The sequence below is a fragment of the Falco peregrinus genome, chromosome 4, assembly GCF_023634155.1.
Source record: "Falco peregrinus isolate bFalPer1 chromosome 4, bFalPer1.pri, whole genome shotgun sequence".
Classification (NCBI taxonomy): Eukaryota; Metazoa; Chordata; class Aves; order Falconiformes; family Falconidae; genus Falco; species Falco peregrinus.
The window spans coordinates 8,748,698-8,765,688 of NC_073724.1; the positions used below are offsets into that span (position 1 = coordinate 8,748,698).

The window sequence follows — 16,991 nt, forward strand, 5'->3', positions numbered from 1 at the left end:
GACAAGGTTAAGCACAACAGCAGCAGCAGGAGAAGCTGGACATGAAACACCTCCTTGCCTGAAGGAGCATACCTCCAGGATGGGCTCTGTGCAAGCCCCCAGAGAGGATGACGCTTCTTTTTAAGGCGCAGTGTCCAAAGGGGTTAAAGCACCCAAGGAGGATATGGAAGACCCAGCCTGCACTGCCTCCTCTGCCCCAGGGCTTTCCTGTCTGCATCTCCCATGGATGCGCTCCAGCTCCCGAAGGCTGTTTTGGAGAGAGAGGGCATGCTCACCTCTTCTGCCAAAGGCGTTAATGATTTTCTTAAAAGAGTTGTGGCTTCCCTGGGCACACACACACCCCGGAGAGGAAGCCTCTGCTGGAATCACCAGCCTGGCTATTTGGAGTTTTGGCAGAGAGGAGGGGGAAGCCCACGCTCCAGTCCACTCTCGAGTGACCACTTCTGACTTTTACCTCATGTGTCTTCAACATAAAATTCATAAACAGTCACTGGGCAAAGGGACCCATGTTTTCCTTCGTACATGGAGTGCCATGAGATCAATGAGATTAAACATGTGCTTACATGCCGTCCTGAACTGGGGCCATGAGGAGAGCAATGGGAAAGTAAACAGAAGAGAAACGTTATGGAAATGAAGGAAGAGGGAAAATCTACCCTGCCAAGAGCAGCAGCTCTCATCAGTTGCAAGGAGATACAGCCTCACCCAGGGCTGATTAGGCATTAGGAAGTCCAGGGACTGGAAAAGAAGACCAAGTCATCTCCATCAAGGTTCAAAAACAACCTGAAAGAGTGATACTTGGAGCAGTAGAGAAAGGCTAGTTATCGGGCACAGCTGTGCCCAGAGAAGGTAAGTTTAGCCCAGGGTTGTTTTTCTCCATTAGCAGAATGTGGGTACTTGAAACAATCAGGCTTCAACCTGTGACAATACAGAGAGGCTTTTCCTCTCTCTTAGAAGTCTCAGAAACCTTGAGCTGGATGATAGATAGGCTCAGGAGAGGGGTCAGAGCCTTACTGCAGAACCCTGTGCACCAGTAGGCACAGCTGCTGCCCTGTGTCCCGTTGCAGCAACTGCAGATGAAGCCGGACACGACGACCACCCTGCACATAATCTGGCTTTGCTTCCAACAGGTCGAGTGTGGCAGCCATCCTCTTCTGAGGGCCTGCAAGTGCCAGCTCCCAGCACTCACCCAGGTGAGAGTCCTGCTGAGGGGAGCACTCGGGCAGCCTGCTCAAGGGGGAGTGACTGACACCTTTGCCCAAGGCTTTGGTGAGAGCGTGCTCTGCCAACTCCCAAGTGCCTGACCGCAGACGGTTTGATTTAATTTTCCTGCCTGTCAAATTCTAGACTGTAGGTTCTTCCACCTTTTCCATGTTCTCCACGTTGCCTTCAGTCGTTTCACCCAGATCTCTTGGCGCTAGCCCTGGTCTTCCAGCTGGGAAATTTGTAAGAGCATCTCTGATTTTCCAGCCTTCTCTCCTGGCTTTGCTCCTCCACTTCTCCTTTCTCCCCAGTCATTCTTGGTCACAGTCTTCCTTCCCCGCTTGACCTCTATTTCTCTTTCCTGGGAAGCACCTCATTTGCATCTGTCCTAGTATCCAAGCTACAAATTAGACCTGGTTAAAATTTCTCACAGTGAAGCCCTGACTCGTGTAAAACTTTTGAGTTTTGGGGGGGTTGTAGGAGCTCTGGTTTTGGGAAGTGGCTTTTCTCTTCAGCGCTCGAGTTCAAAAACGTGCGTTCTCCCTTCTGCTGCAGGATCAGGAGATGACCTTGGGTAGGTGACTTCATCAGCCCGAGTCTGTTTTACCTCTTGTTAAATTTAGATAAAAATACTTGCTTGGGTTAGTAAAGTGTCTTTGAGACCATTGGACAAAAAAAGAGCCATCCAAGTGGTGATTATTATGATTATTATAATTATTTTTATTAAATGAAACCAGCCGATGCTTGTGCAACACTCTTCTGGGCTCCGCAGACCTTTTCTGCTGAGACTCACAGAAAAAAACTGTTGTTGTCCCTGGACAGGGCTGTGTTTTCTGAGATTGAGTTTTGTGGTTTCGTTATGAAACGTATGACAGTCGGTCACGTGGTTTGCTTTCTGGGCCGCCTGAACCGTGCTGAACCCGTACGTAAGGCAGCACAGGGTTTAACGATTCACGCCGGCTGTGTTTTGGTTTAGCTTTTGTTGGACGGAGGGTGTACAAACCCCAGTGTCCGGGGAACCCTCTCAGCTGAAGCCACCCACAAAACTTTCTCCGAATTTCTGCAAGCCCGGACCCAACGCGGCCCCGCTGGTGGGCAAGACCCTTCCCAGATGTCTCAGGTTGGCTATGCCTGGAGATAGCCCAACTTTCCCACTGGAGAACCCCCTCGCCCCCACCGTTAACGGTGCCAGGGGCTTGTGAAAATTTTGAGGCGCCCACGAGGGCTTTGTTTTTTCACGATTCCTCCTCAAGCCCTTCTCCCCAGCCTCTGGCCGCCGTGAGGGGGGCTGGGGGCTGCAGGCCGGAGCTGGCCCCAGGCCCGGGCGCTGGGTCTCCCCCGTTGGGCCGGCGCCGTCATTTGGGCGACCCTGGGGGCGACGGGGCACAATTCCGCGCCGGCTCCTCTGTCCGTCAGGCCGCCCGGGGAGCCGGGGCACGGTGGCCACAGCTAGCGGCCAGGGCGGGTGGCGGGGGACATGTACCATTTACTTCGCAGGGTTACAGCTCGCCTCTCCTCCGGAGCGCGGCACGCCGGCCGAGGGGAGGCCGGGACCCCCGCAGCCCCCCGGCGGGCCCGGCCCGGCTGGGCGGCGGAAGGCGGCCTGCCATGCCGCTTTCCCGGGGAGGCGGCGGGCGGCCTTCCCCCTGCCCCCGCGGGGCCGTGCGGGGAGAGGCGGCGGCGAGGCCCGGCCCGCCCGCCTGTCACCGGAGTTGGGAGTTCGCATGGAGGAGGCCGGAGGAGGAGGAGGAGGAGGGAAGGAGGAGGAGGAGGAGGAGGAGGGAGGGGGGACGTCTTGTTTGTGGCTTGTCAGCAGCCGCTGGAGACAAGCCTCCATGTGTGAAAGCCGCTTGGCATGAATGCCTGGGCCGTACCAAACGCCGCGGCGCCCGCGGGGGGAGGCCGCCCCGCCGCCCCGCCGCCCCGCGCAGACAATAGGCCCCGCAAGGGTTCCCCCTAAGTTGCCTTGATGCTGCCCTAGCGCCCGGCCAGCGCAGGCCGCGCCGCCGGCAGGGTCCCGCTCCCCGCCGCCGCCCCCCCGACATGCCGCTCCGCGCCTTCGCCGCCTGAGGCAGGTAAGCGCCGGCCCCGCCGCCCGCCCCGGCTCGGCTCGGCTCGGCTCGGCTCGGCTCGGCTCGGTCGGCCCCCGCCGCCCCCGGGCAGCCCTGCGCGCCGCGCTGCCGGCGGGGAACCGATGGCTGGCGCCGCCGCCCCCGGGGCCGCCTCCCCGCTGCCGGCTCCCCCGGCTCGGCGCGGCGCGGCTGCCAGCCCGGCGGCGGGGGGCGGCGTGTGCGCGCCGGCGTGTGATGCGGGCGGGCGGCTGCTGTGCCGCAGTCAGCCCCGGCGCTGCCCGGCTCCCCCGGCCCGGGGAGGGGATGGGGAGGGGGGGTGGGGGGCGGAAAGTTTCGCCGCGGCCGGTCGGCGGCCGTCCCCGCCGCGCCGTGCCTCAGTTTCCCCCCGGCCGCCGATCCCGGGAGCAGCGCGGGGGGAGGCAGAGCCGGCAGCGAGCGCGGCAGGGACGGAAAGCGCCTTCCACCTGTTGGCTCCTGTCCCGGCGGCTGGGGGGGGCGGCGGGGCGGGGGGGGCTTTTGTCACTGCCCCAGCCCCCCGGAGCCGGGCACGCCCGGGCAGTCTGCCCCGGGGATGGGACATGGGTGTTTTATTCCCTCCTGGATGCTGGGAGGTTTAACCCATCGGTGTTTCCCGTCGCCGTTTGTCAGCAAGTCAATGCCTGGCTCGGCGTGAGAGCGGCGGTGCGAAGCCGGCTTGCTTTGCCCGCTGCCTGCCTGGAGGTTTTGTGGCTGTTAACCTACAGTTGGTGGGTCGATAATGTGCAAGAGCAAAAAAAAACCCCAAAACACAACACACCCCCAAAACCCCAACAAACCAACAAACATAAAAGGCAGAGGGGAGAGAAACCCCTCATCCTCACGCCCGGCCTCGTCACATCATCGGTGCTGGGTCTGGTTAAAATTTGGAGGGTTATTTTTTTCTGCCTTTTGGCATGAGACGCAGAAAGCCTCCCAGTGCGCTGGGTACATCCGCGCAAGGTCTTTTAAGTTTGTCGTGTGCTATCATTCAGGTTGTGTCGATTCTAGTTGTTTTGTTAAAAAATAACCTACAAGAATCTGAGCTGCACAAATGTTCGTCATCCTAATGTCCTGGTACAACCTATACGAGGCAGGAGCCGAAGGAGGGGGAGAGAGTGAAGCTATCTGCTTTCCCAGTCAAAGGCTGGGGGGAGAGCATCATGTGTTGAAGAATATGAGCGGGAATGGGAGGTGGGGGAGGGAGTCTAAATTGTCCTGAGACCCTATTCAATCCAGCAAGGAAGATGGAGGATCTTGCTGCTGCAAAAAAAATGTACGGCAGAAATCTCAGCCAGCTTCTCTCTGACTTGTTACCTCCCTTCAAGAAATAAATAAATAAGCAGAAAAAGAATCAAAGCAAACCCCCATGATTTGCTGGAACATTTTCCATGATACCTTTATCCCCCACGCTTTACAGTCAGATAGAGTCCAGTGATGGAGGTATGTGAGAAGCAGGGAGAAAGACTCTGAGGTTTATCGTCACAGGAGGGGGAGAAGTATCAGATCGTGTTTGAAAGGAGACTTGTCAGGCAGTGAGGTAGGGAGGAAAAATGCCTGTTCCAGGCAGCTGGACCTGGGAGGAGGAGGAGGCGGCGGCTCCAGCACCTACGGTTCTGATGCTGGGTGGAAAACCTTCAGAGGGAGGATGTAGACAGGTGGGGGAGCGGGGAGGAAGGATGTCCAAGGAAGACCTTGGACTGTCTCCTTGGAGGGCTTTAAGAAGAGGGGGAATTTTGAATTGAATCAGGACACGAGCAGGGATGGAGCGTAGCTAAGCTGAATGCGGTGTAGCAGGACTTTTCACCATGGATGAAAACAGAGGTCGAGTTTTCTGGCTCGGCGGAGTTTGGGGTGGTTGGTAGGGGGAGGAGGTCTTTTGTAGCGAGCTCAAGGGGTGACAGTGGCTCAGACAAGGATTGCAGCTGAGGGGACGGAGAGAGCGCGTGCCTTGCCTTTTCCAGAGGTGGTTTCTCTGGTAGGGGGACCTTCTGTTCAAATGCCTTTGTAGATTTCTGTTCGTTATGCTGGTATCTGGCAACAGGAAGGGCAAAATATCCATCCCTTGTGAAAATACGTGTGAGGATGAAATAAGGCTTCATGGTGAATGCTCCCATGTACCCAGCCCCTCTGCACGCTCGGAAACAGCAAGTCTGTGCAAACACACCTGCTTGTGTAGCACATTCTTCCTCCTGAGGGGCAACGTGCACAGCGTGGTTCCTGCACAGACACGGCCCAATTCTTGTGTTTTCCTCAGTTTACATAATAGCTTATTCTATCAGCCTGGTAATGGTAGTATTTGACAGCCAACTTCACGACAGCACGAATTAAGATGTGAATGACGGCTAAGGCTTCAAACTAGTATGTGCCATGTTCTGGCTTTTCCATTCACAGCAGCGTTCCCATGACAGAACAGGCACATACCACAGACGTCGTGCACACAATCGACACCATAAAAATGTTATGCACATACACATGCAGGGGACCGGTCTTGGGTCAGACATACTCGAAGTTGCTCTCTTTGGGAAGAGGCTGCTCATTGCAGACAGAGCTTGCATGCTGCTCTTGCATGCACGGGTCACACGTGTGCATGCTCCACCTTTCCTGTCTGGGATCACCTGTTTGAATTCCAGCTGGGCTGGCAGCGTGGGGAAGTTTTGCACCCCCCTGGATGGGGATTTGATGCCCTTTCTGTTCCGGCTTGGTGCTGGATGGGCTTGAGGCACAAAAGCTTAACAACAGAGAACACTAATGAGCCCCTGCTTGGCATGCTGAGAAGAAAGGCCGAGGGCTGAGTGGGCATGAAAACAGTGGCATGGAGCCCCCTGGCCAGAGCCTGAGCCTCAGCATGAAGGCTGGGGAGGGAGTGGAGTCTTGGGAGTCGGGAACGAGATGGCAGCGCTGCAGCAAAGGCACGAGAGGAGACCATGTTGGGGGGAGGAGAGCAGGCTGCTGTTTCCACATCATCTGAAAACTTAACCTGCTGTCAGGACAGAAGGAAGGCTTGTGCATATTTTATGTCACTTTTCTCCTTCTAGGACAAGCTGCTGATCTGATCAGCTATGCGCTTTAAAATCCTCGACGCGCCGATCAGCAAGTATGACTCGAGGCCAGTAACCAGCCTTGGCCTCCTGCCTCCGCTCCTTTGTGGACAGTCGTTTGCATCCCATGCCGCCCTTCCCCGGAGAGCGTGTGCACAATTAAACCCTGCACGCTGCTCCTCAACTACAGCATGGGATGTGACTAGCTGCATGGAGACGGGGACAGAAAATGGCAACGTGTCAGGGCTGAGGGGGGGGGTGGGGGGGCAGGGCATGGGGGCGGGGAGGGGAGTTGGCCATTTCTTACGCTGTTTGCTGATGTCTAGAAGGAGACTAAACGGGTAAATCGGTTTTCCTTTGAACTGGTTGTGTGTTGCTCCCATCAGCTGCTCTCGCCTCTGAGATCTTCGGCAGCAGCTCAGGAGTTGGTGGGGCTGGCAGTAAACAAAGCGTATTTCGCTCCTTCAACCTGGGTTTTGTGGCGGTGGGGCCGTCAGACAAGCGGATTTCTCCTCAGCAGTTACTCGGTGCTGCTCCTGCGTGGCAGAGGCACTCGAGCCACCGACATTGCTCTTACCCACGGAGGTGCGAGCACCGCCGATGCTCCCTGCTCTACACCTAAAGGTGCAGGCATCTCGGGCATCATAGTTTTGGTAACAGTCTGACACATGTGAACACATTATGCCCCTGTCCTGTAAGCAAACTCACTGCCCTAAACACCATTTTGGGGCACATGGAGGAGCAAATATTTTTGCTCTGCGATGCGGAGTTATGTACCTGAGTTAACGTCACCCCTGCTTGATCCTTCGCTTGTCCCGTTTGAGCCCTGGCGGTCTCAGACACAGAGGTCTCTCAGAGCTCGCGTTCCTGACACTGATTTTGTGGGCAGCCTTAGGCAAATCGCTTTAAAGCTGGGATCGATCTTCCTGCTGAAATCTGCGAAATGGGGGTGATGCCTTGCCCACCTCCCAGGGAAGGAGCAGCGTGCTGAATGGCTCGCGTACCACTGTGAAGCGCCGCGTGCCCCTGAGCAGACGCGACGGCGGGCTCGCACACCATCACATGAAGAAAGCATGCGGTTTTGCACCAAGCGTGACTCATGCTACGATAAATTTTGCTAGAAGTATGCGCACACTCGGCGCTCTGTTGGACAGTGAATTCTGTTTTGTCCTTCCAGCAGAAAACAGCGCAACTTGCCAGTGACATGGACTGTACATGTATTCCCATAACAACAATATTATAAACATATGGTAAACCTGGTATAACAACTGCTGTCCCTGTCTCCACGCAAAACAAGGAGCTGATTAACAAAAACTTGAGGCTGTCTGAGGCTGTATCTCCCCAGACTGTGATCTCATCAGCTTTCCCAAGCTAACAGCAACCTGGTCACTGCTCGGATTGTAAACTTGGGGTGGGGGGGGTGGGGAGAGCAGTTTGCAGGAATGGCTAGTTGTGATTCAGCCCGCTTCCCTCTGACTCAGTGCTGAACCATCCCTCAGCAGGGTGTTTGGGGATAGTACGCTTAGGATGTCACACATCAGTTTAGTTCTTGGAAGAGGTTCTGCGCTACCTGGGCTTGCTTACAACTGAGTTTTGTCTCAGCATCTTTTGTAAAAACAAAGCCCTAAAAACTACTTCTATTAAAGACGCCGTGGTAATTTTTGCCAAAAGGAGGAGGGAAGGGGGGGGGGGGGGGGTGTCTTAGCCCCGGGCACTTTGCCAGACTCTAGCTCAGGAAATTGCAGTCTATCTAGGTAAAACTCCCCTATAGTTTAAATGAAAAAAAGTATTCATCTCTTACTGTCTTAAAGGGTTAGCGCTGTGTTTCTCTGGAGCCTTAAACAGACAGTACGTTCTAGCTGAAGAGGTGGTTACAGTTGCTTGCTGGGAGAAGAATTTTTTATGCAAAAACTGGGGCCTTTTTTGCATTTTTGAGAAGCTTCTAATTGAAAATGCTGTATACATTTTAGGTTATTGCAAGGCTCGAATGAATATGTGGATTGACATACAAATACAAGTGCAAGGAAATAAGCTGGTGTGCTGTTTGCGCGGGGGGCAGGCAGCTAGCAAATACATTTTTTTTCTGTAGCAGAAAAATAAGGACCAGTTTTTTAGTCTTGTGCGTGTGCATCTGGGGGCTGGATTTTGTATGTTTAGCAGCAATTGCTTTTGTAAGCTGCTGCTAAGGCACGTAACTGGCTGTGTGCAATTGCAGTAATGGAATGTGAAAATGCAACTACACACAGACCTGTAATCTTGCATGCAAAATACTGCTGGTCTAGTTCTCCAGGTACAAAAAATGGTCTGAGATTGTACTTACCTTTCCATTTAACTGCGTTCACCTGCATTTTTCAGGTGGCAGCTGTGTGTATGGAGTGCTGAATGATTATCCTTGCTATTTTTGCTCCAAGAAGAGGGAGGAAATTAAAGTATTACTAGTGATTGGGGTAGTGCTTGTGTCGTGGTAAGCGCAGGGGGAAGTTGGGCGGGGGCTTGCAATGATAATTTCATAAGTCTTTGAAATCCTGGGGAGATGCATGGACGAAGAAGGAGAGCTGCTCTTCCCACTGCAGACAAGGACTATTGAACCATCGGGTTGATCGGTGGTGTCAGGATCTGGCCTTGCCTTCTGCCAAATTCTTTCAGGGTACTTTCAGCCCCCCCCCCCCCCCCAAACAGAACATGCATTTGGGCACCGAGGGATGCAGGGCTCAATATTGATGTGACTGAGGCTGTGTCTGAATATTCTGGCCCAGGGCAGGGTGGACCCCCAAAACGTGGAACAGGTTTCCTCCTCCTCCTCGCTCAGTGGATGCATCTCATCCCTGCCCTGGCGAGGTGGGGGGTGGCCAGGGTGGGGGGAACAGGGAAGGGGAATAGCTCACTTTCTCCACCACTTCACTCTCCTGGCTTCTCTGGTGACAGCGATAACAAAGGGCTTCTCGGCATTAGGTGATATGGATCTCTCTCAGCCCACTAAACCTGAGTCCTGCAGGCTTCTCACTAGCCCTCGGGCTTGGTTGTCACTGTCAGCTCACTGCCTGGGGTGGCCTGGGACATTCCCCCTGGAGACTAAAGGCTGTACCTTCTCCACGAGGTCTGGAAGCAGGGATTGCTTCCTACTGAAAACCACGATTGTATTTTGGGGTTACTTCTTGCCATCCTGGGTCCTTGACTGCAGTCACTTCCATTTTGCATGCTGCTCTTTGTAATTGAATCCATCGATGTATATTTAATCCACTTGGCACCACAGTTCGTAACTAGGCACTGCTTCCCAGCCTTCTGTCACTTGTTTTCACAATTACCATCTTTAAGTTAGGGCGGATGCCTGCCGCTCAGCTTTTCGCCCAATTGCTGTACTGTCTTGGAGGACCTGTGCTTGACAGTCAGGTCTACAGTGGGCACAGCTCCTGTCCTTTGATCTGGACATCATCCAGGAGTGTAGGGCTCGGGCAAGGGAGGCTAAGCCTGTTGGGTTTAATTCTCCTCTCTGCCACTGATTTGCTGTGTGTGATCACAGGCAAGTCCTTTAACCTCAGGTGGCCTCAGCTGACTTATCTACTCCAGAAAGGTGTTGTAATGCTTAATTATTGCCAGCTTTTCAGAAACCCTGGAGGGGGAAAAAAAATGCATTTTATTCAGAAATATCTCTGACCTTCCTGGCCTTTCTAAGCCGTCTTGGTAGTGCTAGGAGATACTCTTTTCCCTGCCTTAATAATGCTTCTTCAATTTTTCATCTGTACGTTCACCCACTCTCTCAGCTGCATGTAAAAATGCCAAGCTGTCTGAAGTCATGGAAATATTTTTATAAACTTGACAGCCACGACAAACATTCCTCCTCAGCAATAAACAAACAAGGTACACAACCTGCCATTAACATCAGTTTATAGCAGAGAGACCTTCGTCACTCATTGATGAGGGAATCCTAGACAATTCCTGCCCTAGCAAGCCATAAAGTAGTGTTGTCTGAGGTTAGGAAAATACCGGAACCTTTGGGTTCCTGTGTGCAATGAGTAACTGGAAAGCTCTGTTTGCCCGTGTGTGTACGGCAGTGCAAGCAGGCACCGGATTATATGGTTTATTCAGGGCTCTGACAAACTGTATTTGGCTGGGGTGTACGTGGCGTTGGGGGCTTGGTGTTGGTTTGTACACACAAAAAAGCCTGTTTACCATAGTGGCAGTTGAAATGCAAAGGTGGTACAAATTAAACTGGATAAATATTAGATACCTAAAAAAGGAAAAAGCTGCAAATGAAGATGTTAGTGAGTGTTGCAGGAACAGAGCCCCGTCGCACAGCCTCCCCTGCACCCCTCTTTGGTTTTCCTTGCAGCTGGCTGTAAGCTGGTAGGGTTAGCAAGTACCTGAACCCACACTGCAACTTCTTCTCCCTGCAGGTAATTCTCCATGTAAGCACTCAGACGGTGCTTGTTTTGGTGTGTTCTGTGTTAATGTACTCTGAATACGTCTAAGTCCGGATCTTCAGAGGCTTTGGTGCTGGCGAGAAAGAGCAGGTGCTTCTGTTTTTCCTGTTTCTTTGGGTTATCTCTTGTTCTTCTAGCAGGCCCTCTTCCTACCATCTTTGGGTAGTGGGCTCTTTGGTGGGCTCAGGAAAAAGAAGTCAGGACTGTTCTTCACGTGTATCTTTGACAGAAGGCTCATAAGCAGAGAGCTAAGCTCCTTTCTACCATCTCACTCATTGACTGCCTCTCTCAGTCTCTGCTCCTTAGTTCCTCCCTTCTTAAAATGAAGATGACAAGTCTTCGCTCTGCTTCCACAAAATCATTGAAAGCCAAGGAGAAAAATATGCAGGGTTTTCATCTGCCTTCTTTGGGAGACCATAAATCCCTATTCCTCCCCCCCCCCTCCTCTCCCTCTCCCTCTCCCTCTCCCTCTCCCTCTCCCTCTCCCTCTCCCTCTCCCTCTCCCTCTCCCTCTCCCCCTCCCTCTCCCTCTCCCCCTCCCTCTCCCTCTCCCCCTCCCTCTCCCTCTCCCCCTCCCTCTCCCTCTCCCCCCTCCCTCTCCCCCTCCCTCTCCCCCTCCCTCTCCCCCTCCCTCTCCCCCTCCCTCTCTCCCTCCCTCTCCCCCCTCCCTCTCCCCCTCCCTCTCCCCCTCCCTCTCCCCCTCCCTCTCCCCCTCCCTCTCCCCCTCCCTCTCCCTCTCCCCCTCCCTCTCCCCCTCCCTCTCCCCCTCCCTCTCCCCCTCCCTCTCCTCTCCCCCTCCCCTCCTCCTCCCCCTCCCCCTTCCCCTCCCTTTCCCTCTCCCCCCTCCTCTCCACCTCCCTCTCCCTCTCCCTCTCCCTCTCCTCATTTTAAGAGTTCTTATTATATTCTGTCCCTCTAGGTCTCCTCTACTTCCACCGCTCTTGCAATCTGTCTCTCTCTGCTGTTTCCATATCCCCTTCTATTTGCAGCTCCCTTCCTTCTGTTCATGTCATTTTCTTCTCTCACCCTGTATCTTCTACCCTCCCCCACTACTGATGCACCGCGCACTCTTCCTATCGCCTCTCTCTAGTTTATCCCCCAAATTCCTCCCTTACACGTCTGTCTGCCACGGACCCCTGTCCGTTGTCCCCAGCTGTGTGTCCCTGCAGCCTGGCCGCACGGGATCTGCCGGTGGGGCTGGCTGGCCGGGGCCTGGGCGAGAAGGACAAGGCGTACCGGCCGGACAGCCTCCCGCCGCGGCCATGGCCCTGCCGTTGGCCAGGCACGGTGGAGCTCGCCCTGTGACGGCACACGGTGAGACTCCCTGCGCTTGTGTGCCGCCGGCTTGGGATGGGGCTGCCTCGGGTCTTGTTCTGAGCTGCAGCACGGTGTCACTTCGATGACCGAGTACTTTATTTCTGCCTGGAAGCCTGATGAAGTCTGTAGTCACAAATTTTGTCTCCTGACGTCACTTTTTACCTCCTTGGACGTGGCCTCGCGACTTGTTCTGGTCCTGACCTATTGTCCTACTCCCTACCCTCTGCCCTGAAAACGTGGACGGTGTGCTGCCTGGCTGCTGGGAGATGCCTGTGCTTGTCAAGAGGAGGGTGGTTGTCCCACCACATCGCTCCCAGCTGAGTTCAGGGCCCTCTGCTCTACCAGGGAAAGCTGTGACGGGGGAGGGAGAGGGCTCACACCAAAGGTCTCAGCATCTTGTTGGAGAGTTGCACTGAAGCCCACAAGCCACTGGCACAGCTGTGCTCTGTTCCTGGGAGACCTGCGCTTAGCAGGGGAAGAGTAGCTCTTTTGACAGGACAGGAACAGCAGGGTCACTGAGTTAGGGAGAATCCCTCTCCCATCTGCCGGAGGGAGCCACCTGATCCCATGCAGAGGCTGTCCCACTATCTGATTCCAGATAGAGTTTCCTCCAAGTCAGCTGGAGTGGATGCAGACTATTTAACCATCTCCCTGCAGGGATGGGGTTTTGGCTGCAAGGATCCTGGCCAGCAGCGACAGTTGAAAGGTGGTGGGTTTTTGGATATCCCTTCATGGACTGTGTTTTGCCTCCCACGAGGACATGTGGCATGGAGAAGTCGCTTCCCCAGGGCAGGGAGAGGTGGCTGCAGCTAGGCTGATGGGAGAGCTGGCCGAATCAGGGCTCATCAGCTGTTCCTGATGGCAAGGCATGAAGAAGTCACACAGATGGTCACATATTGAAGTTCATCAGGAGTCCTACAGGACAGGGCATCATGGTGACTTTCTGGCCTCCAGTGGAGTTTAGCTCCATTTCTGGGTAGCACCACATTTGCCCCTGCCAGGCATGACTCAATCTCAGGCTCATAAAAGTCACGAGCCGAGCCTCAGCAATCCTACCCAGACAGTTCCCAGTTTCTCCCTTCTGTGTCTACGACAGACCGACCCTTCCTTAGCATGCTGAGATGGTATCCCTCGTGCTCCATGCAAGGTGCCATACACCTTTTCCCTTTTTTCCCACAGCTGTTTCTCTCCCTCTCTGTACCTGCTTCACCTGTTTTACCTGCTCTCTCCCTCCTGCTCTGCCTCTGGGCTAGGTCTCTTTCCAGACTCTTTCCAAAATCGTGTTCCTCTGCCTTAGTCTGCCTTCTCATCTAGCTTTCTTGTCTCTCTGGTCACGCCATAAGCTGTCAGCAGCTAGGGGAGAAGGACCATTGCAAGAGCAGGGCAGAGACTGGAGGGTGGCTGGGAGAGCAGAGGGGGAAGGCAGAGCACTCCTGGATCAGGGTCCATCATCTGCTGGGGTCTTTGGCCTCTCCCAGGTACGTGCTGTTAGCAACACAGCAGAAGTCCCCTTCCCCCAGAAGAGTGATTTTCCCATTGCTTCTACTTCACTGTTGGCAAGCTCCTGAAAGGTTAATGAAGTCATTCACTGCAAAAGGAAAAAGCACGTCTTCCCGTGTTTTGCATAAATTAATCTTGAAGATTATGGAGCAGCCCGTGCACAGGGCACAGGACATTCAGCTTTGTCCTTGAGTCTTGTCACCCCAAAGGCAGCGCTGGGGCTGTCATGTAGGTGATACGTCCACTCCAGTCCTCGAGATGAGCTTAGGTTAAAACTTAGGTAAAAAGCTGTGGCCTCCCCACCCATCTTTATTCATGTTTCATTGTGTCTAATGGGGAGGAGGTCCCCAGGAATGCCTACAAGCCTCCCCTTCCTCCCATTGCGGTGGATCCTTGTTTCCCACAGATCCTCTTTAGAAAATGCCCTGTATCAGGTTTCATTCCCACTGGATTTTTTCTGTCTGAGAAGTATGAAAAAAAAAGCATTCAATTGGTTTTGAATCACATGAGTGGGAGCAGGGACCAGACCCAGAAGATAAGTGTTCTGACCTTTACCGCACTCTAGATAACTGAAAATAATAACAAATAAATGCATCTTGTTTCTAAACCTCAGACTTAGGGATGCATCTTTGCCTTGCGCAACAGGAGCCTGAGCCAGGGCTCTTGGGAGGGCTGAGGATACGGACCTGGCAGCTGCCAGCAGTAAGCAGCAGCCCCTTTGCTTTCCTTTTGGAAATGCAGCTGGTACAAACCCAGATGTTCAGGCTGGGAGGGAACAGGGGCAGGCTCCCCACTCTCCTGCCATCTTGCTGCTGGGATCCTGGCTGTTTTCCGGTAGCTGGCTTGCTGGGAGAATGAGAGTCTGATTATTTCTGGCCCGTTTCCTTGCGCTTTGTGCCTCTTCTTTTCACATACAGGGTTGACCTTATAGGGCCATACAGGGCTACCCACCAACTGGACCTCTGCGTGTAGGCAGACCCTGGATAAGAGTATGGGATTTGCTCTGGAAAAAAAAAAAAGAAGTGTTAAACCCCCCAAACTGGTGTTTGAAAATAACTGAGAGAACCTGTCTGCAAGGAGGACATACTGAACTGTGACTGCCAGCGAGCTTCCCAAGCCTGGATCTTAGGTCACTGACTCAAAACTCTGTCATCCCCTCCAGATGCCCCTGGGGAGGTCCATCTGAGACGGCCTCTCTTTGCAGGCTGCTGGTGACAGTAAATATTTGTACACTGCATACTGAAGTGCTGATACGGGACTGGAGTCCCGTCGTGCAGTGTGCTGTCCAGACACCGGAAAGCGACAGTCCCTGTCCTGAAGGACTTATTGTAGTCCCAAATTAGAGCATTCATGGTGCTTTCTGTAGTGGTTGTGACTTCACATTCCTCCACCAGGACGTTGCTTCCCTTCCCCCCTCTGTTACGTAGGGAGCTTGTTTGCTTGGTTTCTGCCATCCCAACCACCGACAACTGAAGAGACGCCTGTTTGCAGAGCTTGGGGAGGATGTTAGGAGGTTTCTGGCACTCTGTCAGTGTAAAGCGTCTTATTTATTAGAGTCTAATGCCCGTTTGGGATGCACTTCTGATCTAAAGCTCCTGAATTCCTCCCTTTTAACGCTGAAGATGCCATTCAGAGAGGCCCCCTGGGCCCAATGTGTGCTTCTGCTGAACACTGCCCTGATCATATATCTACCACTGTCTTGCTCAGACTTTAGGTTCAGTGATTTTGTTTCCATTAGATCTCCTCCAACTCACCTCTTCCTGCAGGGGTTCCAGCAGATAGCCAAATATGATTCCGTGGGCCGTGGGCTACTGTATTGCAGCGTATGGAAGTGTGTGCATTTTCAACACACAACCTGGTATGCGCATGGATGCTCGCGTTCGTGTTGTATGGGTGTTCGCGTTTGTCTTGTATGGGTGCTCGCGTTCGTCTTGTATGGGTGCTCGCGTTCGTGTTTTACGGGTGCTCGCATTCGTGTCTGCTAGTGTACTTGGGCTGGAGGAGGTAGCAGCAAAGGCATTGGCATCTGGAAAGAAAGGAATGACAGGCTTGCCAGGGGAGGGAGGAGAGAGTTTGGTAGCTGAGATGAGGATCGGGTAACAGCTGGAGGGAGAGATCAGATTTAGGATCCCTGTTGTTCACTTAAGAAAATAGGAGTAGTAGTACGTTGTTTATTGGAGATTGTGTTATTCCTGTGCATTATTTATTAATCTTCTGCTAATGGTACTGCATAAAGAAGTGGCACTTCGACAGAAATTTCACAGACAGCTGGAGGATCAGTTCCAGGAGGTATTGTAACCAGGTCAGGTTGGTGTAGGGAATCCTGCTGGGCTTGGTTTTGACAGGCTTTGGAAAAGAGAAGATTGTTCAGGAGGCATTTGGAGGGGAGAAGGGGGGTGGTGGTGTCTGTGACTCACCAGGGAACAATGATCGCTGCGAGGATAAAGGGGCAGGCTGGAAGAAGACCTGGAGACAATGGTGAATTCCTGGGTTAAACGGCTTCAGGATTCCAGGCTGAAGTACGAGGAAGTGTGAGAAAATTAAGTATTTAGGAGAAAGGTTTAGGAGTAATAGAGGCAGCTGGGGAGGGAAGGCCAAAAGTAAAGAGAAAGCAGGTTTTACTGCACGCTGCGCCTTGAAGCGGATCCTGGAAGGCCTGAATTTGAGGCAGGAGCAGGAAGAAGGGACGTACAGAAAGAAGATGGCCTGTGCAGTGAACGTGACTGAAACCATTCTTGACTTCTGTACCGCCTGACCGCACAGCCGTGCCAGCTGCAGCCTCAGCAGATGTGGCAGGCTAAGCAGAGGTGCTGAGGTACTCTGCCTACCCAGAGACAGGAGGTTTGTAAAGTTTGTAAAGCGCAGACAGATGGGTGCCAGGATGGGTGCTCCCAGCCAGCTCTTGGATACTAGTCCCTCCTCGCATCTGAAAGATGTCCAGTCACTTTGAGAGGTGGGGCTGGTGTTTTGGTAGGTGGCATTCTTTCACTCGGCCATGAAACTGAAATCAGCAAATACCGCAGGACAATATCACGCTACTGGTGCAAACCATCTTTGGGTGAGAAGCAACTGTTGAAATACTGGCCAGCTCATAGCTCCCAAAATATGCAGCCAAAAACGCAGTCCTCAAAGGTTTTGTTTTTAAGCTCTGTTTTACCCACCAGTTCAACCATGTCAGTATTTTGTGGGGAGCACCCTACTTACTGCCGGCGGCTGTTTCCATAAGCCAAGGGCAGTCCTAAATGGTAGTTGCCCGGGTGTCTCTTCTACCTGAGTGTCTCGGTGCTGAGCTGGTGCAGAAATTTTGGGGTTGGAGGGGAGGAGGAGAAGCTGTAGCATAAATGCAGCTTAGCGGGCTGTCCTTTATTTTTCTGGCTGCAGCGTAAAGCCAGCTCTGTTAGACAGACTGTGAACACGGGGAGTCT

General features: G+C 53.5%; 1 protein-coding gene across 1 annotated transcript in view; it reads left to right on the forward strand.

Annotated features, from left to right (window-relative positions):
• Positions 1-3,030: 3,030 nt before the first annotated feature.
• The window catches only part of BCL9 (BCL9 transcription coactivator), a 61,198-nt gene continuing 47,237 nt past the window's right edge, over positions 3,031-16,991 (forward strand). The window contains exon 1 of the mRNA XM_055802254.1: positions 3,031-3,275. The gene's annotated coding sequence lies outside the window, so the exon portion shown is untranslated. The remainder of the gene's footprint in view (positions 3,276-16,991) is intronic.